The 7,775-nt window shown below is 30.9% G+C and overlaps 1 non-coding gene across 1 annotated transcript; it reads right to left on the reverse strand.

The window, feature by feature from the left end:
• Positions 1-1,908: 1,908 nt before the first annotated feature.
• On the reverse strand, positions 1,909-2,015 carry LOC133820791 (small nucleolar RNA R71). Its single transcript, XR_009887190.1, has one exon. It is a non-coding gene; the product is annotated as a small nucleolar RNA R71 (small nucleolar RNA).
• Positions 2,016-7,775: the final 5,760 nt, after the last annotated feature.

The following is a 7,775-nucleotide window of genomic DNA, read 5'->3' on the forward strand; positions in this document are numbered from 1 at the left end:
TGATTTTTTTTTTGTTTCATTAGGTTGATTCACATTAAATACTTTAAAATTATAATTTTTGAAAAGTGAAGAAAAATCCTACCCTTTTAGAAGTAATTTGTGCTTAAAATTATAAATCTATTTGGAAAATGATAGTTTGATGTATTTTAACTATCACTAAAACTTGGGAGTCAAGATACTAATAAATATTATTAAACTTACATTTTGTGGATTCTAATATCTTAATAATCTTTCCTTTTACCACTTATTTTCAAATCATTATTGGTTTATTTTTATTGTCTTAAATAGCTTTATTTTCATTCTCTTATTTTATGTTCATAACATTAAACTCATCATTCCTTGGAGCTAGGTTAGAATTTATTAATTTTGGTTTAAAATAGTTTTCTTTTTATTTTAGACAACTCCTTTGGGTTTGATCTCGTGCTTAAACGAACACTATATTCCTTATACGATTTGTGCGCTTGCGAGTAGAAATTTTTAAAACATACCCGTTTTGGGTCCATCAAGTTTTTGGCGTCGTTGCCGCGAGGTTGCAAGGAGAAAAGAAATGAAATTTATCTCAAGGTTAGTGAATTCTTCTACTAGTTATTTTAATTTTTGCACTTAAAAAAAACTATATAAAATAAATATATTTATATATAAAAAAATAGATAAAAAGAAAATTTGGGACGGTTCTACCACCCATAAAAAAAACTTACTTAGATAGTTTTATTTATTGCTTTATAGTTGACGGCACTTGTACCTCCTATCTATCTTTCTAATTTTTATAGTTGATGGCACTTGTGCCTCCTAATTTTGTTGTAATTTTATTTCTTTTATATCTTTGTTAGTTGACGACCCTTGTGCCTCCTAACCATTGTCATAATTTTCTTTATTTATCTTGTTGTAGTTTTTATTTTATTTTATTTTTGCAAGTTACTATTTGATGGCAATTTTGCCTCTTAGTCTTTTATTTTATGTTTTAGTTGATGGCACTTGTGCCTCCTAATTTTTACCTTAATTTTGTTATGGTTGATGGCATGTTATGCCTCCCTACTCTTGCCTAAATTTTAGTCTTATTTAATTTCTGGCTTATTTTTCGTTGCCTTTTATAATATTTTAGTGTAATATTGTGAAAAATACTTGAAAAAAAAACCTAAATCTTGTCCTTTCACCATAAGTAATTTTTGCTTAAAGGAAATTTGAAAAAAATTCTCAATCCGCCTCTACTAATTAACATCGGGGAGTTGTTAGCAGTGCGCGTGTAAGTGGAATCAAATAGGCCTGGGGACAAGTAAACCATAAAAATTATATTGTTGTGAAATCTCTAATTTTTTTTTAAGTATGCTATGTGGTTACGGTTTTAACTGATCTCCCACATCAGAAAATTGCTTGTGTTGAGATTATCCTTGTTGCCTTGTTTGTGAAAATTGTATGCATCATTGGGAACGTAACTCTAAAAATCGATTAGTAAAAAGACGTTTATCTTTATTTGAAATTGAAAGTGTTAGTAAAAATTTGAGCATCATGGAACCAATTGCTAATCCTGTTGATGAAAATGTTGTGCCTGAAAAAAAATTTATTGAATATTTTGCACCTATTTCATCTAATGCTCCTTCATGTATTGTTCTTCCAACCACTTCTGCTACTCATTTTGAGCTTAAACCAGCAATCATTCAATTATTGCCATCTTTTTATGGGTTAGATAGAGAGCATCCTTACATGCATGTGAAAGATTTCTTAGAAATTTGCGCAACATTTAAATTTCAAAAAAATTCTGATGAGTCGGTCAAACTAAGATTGTTTCCTTTTTCATTAAAAGACAAATCAAAAGCTTGGTTAAATTCCCTTCCCACGGGGTCTATAACTACATGGGATCAACTTTATAATAAATTCTTGTTGAAATTTTTTCCTATGTCTAAAACTGATAGTCTAAGGAGAGAAATCTCCGAGTTTTTTCAAAAAGATAATGAAGAATTTTATGAATGTTGGGAAAGATTTAAAAATTTATTATTAAAATGTCATCATCATGGTTTTGAAAAATGGAAACTTGTAAAATATTTTTATGATGGTTTGACTTCCTCTAATTGTCAAATGATTCAATCTATGCATACTGGACATTTTTTTAAATTTCAAGGACAAGAGGCTTGGGATGCCCTTGAAGATTTGTCTGTCAATTCGCAACAGTGGAATTATTTTGATCCTAGGTCTAGGTCAACTAATTCACCAAAAAGAGGAGGAAGGTATGAAGTAAAATATGAATTAGACTTAAGAACATCCATAGACAAATTAGCGAGAAAAGTAGAAGCTTTAGCCATAAGCCAAACTATAAATGCTCCAATACAACCAAGAAAAGATGTTTGTTCTATATGTTCTAGTCCTTGCCATAATGCCCAATCATGTCCTTCCTACCAAGAAGCTTTTTCTGAGGAGGCCAATGCACTTCATGCTTATGGGAAACCAAATGATAGCCCATTTTCATCCACCTACAATCCAAATTGGAGAAACCATCTGAACTTTTTATGGAGACAAAACCAACCCCAAATGAACCAAGGTCACCAATACAACACACAAAACCAAACTCATGCCCCACAAAATCAACCATATCCTCAACAAATGAAACCTTCCTTAGAAGATACTTTACAATAATTTATGCAATCCACTCAACAAATCCTACAAAATTAGTCCCAATCAATTACCAAACTCGAGACACAAGTAGGACAACTCGCCATTACTTTAGCTGATAGAGAAAAATGAACATTCCCTAGTCAACCTATCCCTAATCCAAAAGGTCAATATGAGATAGGAAAGTCTTATCATAATGGAGAAGTCAAATCAATTTCAACTCTTAGGTCCGGAAAGAACATTGTCAAACCCAATTACATACCCGAGGTTGAACAAGAAATAGAAAAAGAAAAAGAAAAGAGTTAGTCTTCTAGTTTTAATGCTAATGAATCTTCAAACAAGGAAACTCCAATCCATCCTTTCATTCCAAAAGCCCCATTCCCACAAATATTACTTCCAATTAAAAAAGGCAGCCAATATAATGACATCTTAGAAGTTTTTAAACAAGTTAGTATCAATATCCCTTTCTTAGATGCCATTAAACAAATTCCTGCCTACTCTAAATTTTTAAAGGATCTTTGTACTGTTAAAAGAAACACTAATGTTCCTAAAAAGGCAATTTTAACTGAATAAGCTAGTTCCATTATTCAATATAAGAGTCTTGTTAAATATAAAGATCCTGGGTGTCCCACAATTTCATGCATTATTGGTGATCATTTTATTAACAAAGCTTTACTTGATTTGGGTTCTAGTGTGAATTTATTGCCTTATTCTGTTTATAAGCAACTTGGTCTTGGGGAACTAAAACCTACCTCTATAACTCTTCAATTAGCCGATCGTTCTGTGAAAATTCCTAGAGGCATTATAGAGGATGTTTTGATAAAAGTTGATAAATTTTATTTTCTTGTTGACTTCATTGTTCTTGATACTCAACCTATGGAAAATATGCATGCTCAAATTCCTATCATTTTAGGTAGACCATTCTTAGCTACATCTAATGCAATCATAAATTGTCGTAATGGTGTTTTGAAATTATCTTTTGGAAATATGATTGTTGAATTCAATGTTTTTAAAGTTGCTAAATCTGTTGAGTGTGAGGAAGTGCATGAAGTTAACATGATAGATAGTATTTGTGAAGATGATGGAAATGACTTACTTGATTTTTGTGAAAAATACTTTGGTATGAAATTGCATGTTGCTGACTCTAATGATGATGTGAATTCTTTGCTAGAGTCCATACCCTTAACTGAAACCAAAGTTGAACTTTTTTCACCCTTAGATCATGTTCAATCAAATTCTGAGTCTCCAAAGTTAGACCTTAAACCTTTGCCAGAAGATTTAAAATACGCATTTCTAGGAGAGTCTGAAACCTTACCTGTTATCATAGCATCTGCTTTAGATAAAGAACAATAAGATAAATTGTTAGATGTCCTTAGAAAACATAAAGAGGCCATAGGTTGGACCATTGTAGACATTAAAGGAATTAGCCCATCCATATGTATGCATAGAATCCATCTAGAAGAGAATGCTAAAACCTCTCGGGAATGTCAAAGAAGGTTAAATCCAAATATGAAAGAATTGGTTAGAGAAGAGGTCATAAAATTATTAGACGTAGGTATCATTTACCCTATTTTTGATAGTCAATGGGTTAGTCCAGTTCAAGTTGTACCTAAGAAGTCTGGGATCACAGTTGTTGAAAACGAAAAAAAAATGAATTAATCCCTACTAGAGTACAAATGGGGTGGAGAGTGTGCATAGACTATAGAAAGCTAAATAATGTTACTAGAAAAGACCATTTTCCATTGCCTTTTATTGATCAATTGCTTGAACGTTTAGCTGGCCATGCATACTATTGCTTTCTTGATGGGTATTTGGGATATAACCAAATCCCCATTGCCCAAGAAGATCAAGAAAAGACTACATTTACATGCCCTTTTGGAACTTTTGCTTATCGTCGCATGCCTTTTGGATTATGCAATGCACCTACGACTTTTCAAAGGTGTATGATTTCAATTTTTTCTGACATGGTTGAAAGATTTCTTGAAGTATTTATGGATGATTTTTCTGTGTTTGGCTCCTCCTTTGATGAATGCTTGCACCGTCTTTCACTTGTTTTGATTCGTTGCAAAGAGAAAACCCTTGTGCTTAAATGGGAAAAATGTCATTTTATGGTTAAAAAAGGAATTGTTTTAGGTCATGTAATCTCATCTGCGGGAATATAAGTTGATAAAGCAAAAGTTGATCTTATTTCAAAACTTCCCCCACCTAAAACTGTGAAAGAAATTAGATCATTCCTAGGCCATGCCGGTTTCTATAGAAGATTTATAAAAGACTTTAGCAAAATTTCTCGGCCTTTATGCCATTTACTTGGAAAATAAAATGCTTTTGTCTTTAATAATGATTGCCATGTTGCCTTTGAAAAATTTGTTGACTACTGCACCCATCATTCGACCCCCTGATTGGAAAATACATTTTGAAATAATGTGTGATGCTTCTGATTATGCTATAGGTACTGTCTTAGGATAAAGACTTGAAAAAATACCTCATGTAATTTACTATGCTAGCAAAACTTTAAATGATGCTCAATTAAATTATTCCACAACCGAAAAAGAATTACTTGCTGTTGTTTTTGCATTGGAGAAATTTAGATCTTATTTTTTAGGGTCTAAAATTATTGTTTATTCTGATCATGCTGCAATAAAATATCTCTTGTCGAAAAAAGATGCTAAGTCTCGTTTGATCCGTTGGATCCCGCTTTTACAAGAATTCGACTTAGAAATACGTGATAAAAAGGGACCTGAAAATGTTGTTGCTGATCATTTATCTAGACTATTTGTGGAAACTATACATGATTCCACTCCATCACTGAAAATTTTCCTGATAAACAATTAATGCATGTTTCTTCCTTGCCTTGGTATGCTGATATTATTAATTATTTAGTCACTAAAGAAATACCATCTCATTGGTCTAAGCATGATAAATGTAAATTTTATTCTGAGGTGAAATTTTTTATTTGGGATGATCCTTACTTGTTTAAATACTGTCCTGATCAAATAATTAGAAGATGCATTCCAAATAGTGACCAATCTAAAATCATATCTTTTTGTCTGGATCATGCATGTGGAGGACATTTTAGTGGTAAGAAAACAGCTGCTAAAGTTTTACAATGTGGTTTCTATTGGTACTATCTTTCATGATACATATGTTTATTGTAAAGCTTGTGAACGTTGCCAAAAGTTAGGAATTTTAACTAAAAGAAACATGATGCCTTTAAATCCTATTCTTATTATTGACATATTTGATGTTTGGGGCATTTATTTTATGGGACCATTTCCTAACTCTTTTGGTAATCTTTATATTCTTGTTGGAGTTGATTATGTGTCTAAATGGGTTTAGGCTATTGCATGCCACACTAATGACCACAAAGTTGTGCTTCAGCTTTTGAAAGAAAATATATTTTCCCGTTTTGGTTCACCACGTGCTATAATTAGTGATAACGGTACACACTTTTGTAATAAGCCATTTGAACATTTGATGAAACAATATGGCATTACACATAAAGTCTCAACACCATATCACCCACAAACTAGTGGTCAAGTGGAAGTATCTAATAGGGAAGTTAAGCATATTTTAGAAAAACTGTGAATCCAACTAGGAAAGATTGGTCCTTAAGACTCACTGATGCACTATGGGCGTATCGTACCGCGTACAAAACACCCATTGGCATGTCACCCTACCGACTTGTGTATGGGAAGACGTGCCATTTACCTGTTGAGTTAGAGCATAGAGCCTTTTGCGCAATTGAGCAGTTAAACTTTTCTTTAGACAAGGCAGGTTGAGAAACGAAAGCTTCAACTAAATGAACTAGGCGAAATTAGGAATGATGCATATGACTATTCAAAAAAGTATAAGGATCGCATGAAATTTTACCATGACAAAAATATTTTGAGAAAAGATTTTTCTCCAAGTCAGAAAGTCCTTTTATACAACTCTCGTTTGCATTTATTCCTGGGAAAGTTACGCTCTAGGTGGTCCGGTCCTTACATTGTTCGTACTGTTTTTCCACATGGAGCTATTGAAATTGAAAATCCTAAAAATGGTGATATTTTTAAAGTTAATGGACAAAAATTAAAACCATTTTTAGAATTAAAAACCAATGAAGTGGATGAGATCCTCCTTGAGGACCCTGTTTACCATGCTCTTTGATTCATATTTGATCTTGATAACTTGTGTTTTATTTGTTTTGTTTGTTTTATGTGTGATTTATTTTATTTTTTTGTTGTATCTTTTACTCTCTTAGCGATGCACAATATCGAGGTACGACCATTCTAAACTCTAAACTCTTGTCAATTTTAATTTATATATATTGACACATTGAGGACAATGCTTAAATTAAGTTTGGGGGTAGCGAGTTTAATGGTTGTTTACTGTTCATTATGTTGAATATGGGGGTAGAATTGTGTTAAGTTTGTCTTGAAAAAAAATTTAAAATATTTATTGTTTTATTGTATTTTGTATTGTTTTGTTTTAAAAAAAATATTAAATATTAAAACAAAATTTGGTGATATTTTTATTTTCAAAGATAAAAATCTTGATTGAGTTTGAATTTAATTCTCTTAAAAATATGAATAATTTTTAAGTTTTGTTTTTAATTATTGGGTCAATTTTTCTTATAACAAAAAATACATTTTTTCATAACAAGAACACATATATTTCCTATAAGTTTAAGTGAAAAATAATTTTAATGAAAACCTATTTTTAATAGCAAAATTGACAATTTAATTAATTACATAAGCTTAAATTTTATTCATAATAATATTTTTTAGAATTATTTTCATTGTGCAATTTTTGAGAAAATCCTTTTTATATCACCAACAAAAAAATATGCGTGTTTTAATTTTTCTTTTGCTTGAAGACTAGCAAAACTTTAAGTTTAGGGGTGTCATAACTCTACAAAATAGAGTTATTTTACAACATTTTTTTATGCTAATTGTTGCTGAGTCTTTGAGTTTTTTAAGTGATTTATTAAGTTTTTTTAGTAATTTTGAATCTATTAGTCTTATTATGATTTTATATATTTTTGTGTGTTTTTATAGATATTTTATTATAATATGTTGTAGTTTAATTATTTGAAATTCGTGTTGTTAGATTATAAGTTAAAAAAGGAGATTTTGTTGAACTTAATTGCCAAAGTAAATTAAATTTCAATTAATATTTTCATGGACTTAATA

Source organism: Humulus lupulus, chromosome 2 (genome assembly GCF_963169125.1).
Source record: "Humulus lupulus chromosome 2, drHumLupu1.1, whole genome shotgun sequence".
NCBI lineage: Eukaryota > Viridiplantae > Streptophyta > Magnoliopsida > Rosales > Cannabaceae > Humulus > Humulus lupulus.